Here is a 5,000-nt window from a genome sequence, read left to right as displayed (position 1 = left end):
TCACATCACGGTTCTCTACCACACACACCGTACGCAGCAGCGTATACATCTCAGTCCGCACCGGATCTCGCAGCATTGCATTTGTTGTTGTGGACAAAAACGCTTGATTTCGCTGCGTCCGTTTTCAAAATTTGCGAGTGTTTTTTTTTATGTGATTTTGTGGGAATCTGCTCGAATCGGCAAAATCACAACGGCACGAAATCGTCCTGCGCGCTCTTTTCGCGGCGACGTTCGTCGGTAAACGAGACCTTTCAGCCGTACTCGTGTTCGACGCACGTGAATCCAAGACGGCTTTGAGTGGACGCGCGTCGTGACGACGTCCCGTCACGTCACGCATCTCGGCCCGGATCTGCGGAAAATCCGCGGAAATTCCGGAAAATCGCGAGCTCCTCCGGATAATGCGGAGTTTGCTGCATTTTACTTTCATTTCCGCGATCGCAGGATCCTGGAGGGAGCGGATCATTCCGCTCACGATTAAAATAAATAAATAGAAATGTAACGATGACGATACTTTCATTTAAAGTCGAGTAAAATAAACTCTGTCAAAATAAATAAATGACAGTACCGCTTTACACTTGTAAAGATAATCGTACAATAAAAACATCAGCTGCGTGTAATCCAATCCACTGAAGTTATTTAAAAAATGTACAGCTCTAATTTCTCTTCAGCATCGTTATATTTCTTTATTTTTCAATCTACAATTATTTATTTATTTATTTATTTATTTTAAAGTACATCCCTACTGAAATTCTGTCTCCTGAAAATGTGATGTTACTTTACTTTACTTTACGTTACTTTACGTTACTTTATGTTACTTTACGTTACTTTACGTTGCTTTACTTTACGTTACTTTACGTTACTTTACGTTGCTTTACTTTACGTTACTTTACGTAATGTTACTTTACGCTACTTTACTTTACGTTACTTTACTTTATGTTACTTTACGTTACTTTACGTTGCTTTACTTTACGTTACTTTACGTAATGTTACTTTACGCTACTTTACTTTACGTTACTTTACTTTATGTTACTTTACGTTACTTTACGTGACTACGTTACTTTACGTTACTTTACTTTACGTTACTTTACGTTACTTTACTTTATGTTACTTTACGTTACTTTATTTTACTTTACTTTACGTTGCTTTACTTTACGTTACTTTACGTAATGTTACTTTACTTTACGTTACTTTACTTTACGTTACTTTATTTTACTTTACTTTACGTTACTTTACTTTACGTTACTTTATTTTACTTTACGTTACTTTACGTTACTTTACGTTACTTTACGTTACGTTACTTTGCGTTACTTTACATTACGTTACGTTACTTTACGTTACTTTACCTCTGACTGTTGCGACGTGCCGACGCTGGAGACTCCTTCCACAAACGGCCACACAAAGCCTTTTAGTTGTTTCTTATTAATCTCCGATCGTTTTTAATCTGAGATAGAATTATTGAAATCATCTACAGTGCCAGTGACATCTCTGTTGTAAAAACAACAACAACAACAACAACAACAATAGAAACCCTCATGGAGTTTGTAATGGTTTTAATGGTTATAATGGGAATTGTATTGGTTTTAATGGTTATAGTGGGAATCGTAATGGTTTTAAGGGTTACAGTGGAAATTGTAATGGCTTTAATGGTTATAATGGGAATTGTATTGGTTTTAATGGTTATAGTGGAGATTGTAATGGTTTTAATGGTTATAGTGGGAATTGTATTGGTTTTAATGGAAACTCTAATGGCCCCTGTATGTCACTACTGGTAATTTGTTGCCTTCTAAGGGTGTCATGTTATGTCTAGTGGATACCAGTGAGGATGAATAATGTTAATGGTTTTACTGGTTAGCTGATGGTTTGTAATGGCATTTGTAGTGGAAACCATTAGAATTTCTGTGATGGTCTCTGTTGGGGGTTTTGTTCAGCAGGGTTATTTTTAAAGTGTTACATTGATATAAAAGCAATAAAAAAAACAATTATATATCATATATATATATCACCTATATATCATTTGCATCTGTAAGAGTAACAATATACAGTATAACTTATAAGATTTATATTTAATGCATCTGGAAAACAAATAAAAGCTTTGGGTCTGAAGTCTTACATTTATTTAAGGCTTATAAACTTTTTTTAGAAGTAATTTTGAACTTTTTTTGGGCAGAGGAGGATGAAACATTACACCTGATGGAAAACAAAAACCCCAGAGTTCTATAATACTGTACAGGAGTGTGTTATTTATTTACACCGCCTGAGAAAGTCCATCCTTACACTCTAATCAGCATTAAACGATTACTCACACACGCCAGTGGTGTACTTAAGTGCCGTACATTCGGAATCAGAAAGAAATATGAGGACTGATGGACAGAAATAGTTTGAAAATGAATTCGTTTGTAAAGACAGAACGAATTAAATTGGTAAAGACCGCAGGTGTGAATCCGAACTGGAGCTCGGTAACATGTGGGGAGAGAAACGGCGATATTCTCACAATACACAATATATATTTATATTTATATTTATATATTATAATATCAAGCTCTGTTTACAACATGCTAGCAATATACTTAATAATAAATTATAATAATGTTTTTCACATTACACAAATTCAATGTTTTAAGTCTGTTAATAAAGTGCGAGCTAAACCTTTATGAAATGTTCAAAAAAGAACTATTTGAAAATAATAATTAAAATGTAATTTGGGTTTTTTGTAATTACACATGTATATGTATATATATATATATATATATATATATATATATATATATATGTGTGTGTGTGTGTATATATTTATATATATGTAACTATATATACTGTATATATATAGAAATGTGTGTGTATATGTAACTGTGTGTATATATATATATATATATATATATGTGTGTGTGTGTGTGTGTGTATATATATATATATATATATACACACATACATACACACATATATATTTAAATGTAACTAAATATATATATATGTGTGTGTGTGTGTGTGTGTATATATATATATATATATATATATATATATATATATATATATATATATATATACACACATACATACACACATATATATTTAAATGTAACTAAATATATATATATGTGTGTGTGTGTATATATGTGTGTATATATAATATATATACATACACACATATATATTTAAATGTGACTGAATATATATATATATATATATATATATATATATATATATATATATATATATAACTGGTAGAGGTGAAAATAATAAAACACAGAGTCACTCAGAGTCGTACAGTCCCTGCGACTACACGTGATATTCTGAGAGAAGGAAGTGCACGGTGATGTAATTGATCACGATAACGATGTCACGCTCTTGCATCGGCCCTGACAGCGTGATACAGTGACTAGTTTTAACGTTCATGTTGGCATTTAGCACAAAAAATGCTACGTAAGATGACTACCTGTAAATATCAATATCAATATTAATATAAATATAAACGCTTAGGATGGAAAGCAAGTCGCGTTCAAATACGAGTGTAAACACGGAGCGAGAAATGTCCGTAGCAAATGAGTGTGAGAGAGAGCGAATAAATTATCCTGAATGAACATGTTATAAAACTGCATCTGGCCCGGTGTTGAGAGGTCAAGTCACGGGGGCCACACTCGCACACACACACACACACACACACACACACAAACACACACGCACACGCGCTCCCGCACGCGCGGCTCTGAGAGAACATTGCGTTCTGGGGTGCGTGCTGCATGTGTTCTCGATTTCCCCCTCCGCCTGCCTCATTCCACACGAGGGAAGAACCGCTGGACTTTCCAGCTGTGCTGAAGAGTTCACTGCAGCATCTTTACACCCCGGTGGAGCTCTGATCAGCGCCCGTGTTTGGATGCTGTGGTGATTATTGCTTCCAGGTTCACGAGATTTGTAAAACGCTCGTCTGCACACTGCTCGTCGGCAGTGTGAGGAAGAACAGACTCGGTGTTGTGCTGTTGTCGGAAAATAATCAGCCGTGGATCCACTCTTTCCACTCTGAAGTCTTTTATTCAGTCCATATTCAGTCAATCACATACACACTCACACACACGTTCATACACTACGGACACTTTGGACACGCCAATCAGACTACCGTGCATGTGTTTGGCCTGGGGGAGGAAACCGGAGTACCCGGAGGAAACCCCCGCAGCACGGGGAGAACATGCGAACGCCACACACACAGGAACACGGTGGGAATCGAACCCCCGACCCTGGAGGCGTGAGGCGAACGCGCTGACCAGCTAAAGATCATTGTTTGGTTTTTCTGCGGCTTTTTTCAAAATGCGCGAATCGCCGAAATCGCAATCACGCGATGTTTGCTGGTAAACGAGACCCTTCGAGCCGTAGTGACGTCACGCGATACGTCTCGACCCGGATCTGCGTAAAATCCGCTGAGAGCTCTGGTGAATATTGTGGCGTTTCCGGGACTTTGTGTTCATTCCCACGATGGCGAAATCACGAAATCCCGGACGGACCGATTGTTTGACGCGGAATACTTTTTATCCGTTTGTCGTTCGTTCCTGTGCCCACTTACGTTATCGCGGCTTGTACAAGCCCGCCTGTGAAGGAGCTGTTACCATAGCGACGGTAGCGTATTCTAACGGGAGCGGTGATACAAACCCGTGATTTGCAGCTGCACTCAAGTGAACCGGCACCGTCTGACGGATGGGCGGGGAATCCAGCGCGGTGATTCATAAGCTCGTCGTGGTAGTGGTGCAGAAGAAGAGAGGAGAGAGTGAGATGACGACGGACGTCTTAACGATGGAAGATTTCTTCATTATTTCTTCTTTTACGCCCGTCGTCATCTGTGAAGTCCTTCTGGAGAGCACGAGCCGCGTCGTGGCCGTTTTAGTGCCTAATGGTTGCAAGCAGCGATCTGGGGGTCCAAGCACCCTTCGAGGCCAACCAGGTTGATATATAAGTGATGGCAAGAGCCTGAACACATGAGGATTCACGGAGATGTGATTTTTGACTTAAACACA

The 5,000-nt window shown here is 38.3% G+C and overlaps 1 protein-coding gene across 2 annotated transcripts in view; it reads left to right on the top strand.

The window, feature by feature from the left end:
- The window catches only part of pkd1a (polycystic kidney disease 1a), an 87,149-nt gene that overhangs the window by 941 nt on the left and 81,208 nt on the right, over positions 1 to 5,000 (top strand). The window lies entirely within an intron of this gene.

This window comes from Ictalurus punctatus, chromosome 26, assembly GCF_001660625.3.
Source record: "Ictalurus punctatus breed USDA103 chromosome 26, Coco_2.0, whole genome shotgun sequence".
Taxonomy (NCBI): Eukaryota; Metazoa; Chordata; class Actinopteri; order Siluriformes; family Ictaluridae; genus Ictalurus; species Ictalurus punctatus.
This window is presented reverse-complemented; position numbering and strand designations above follow the sequence as displayed.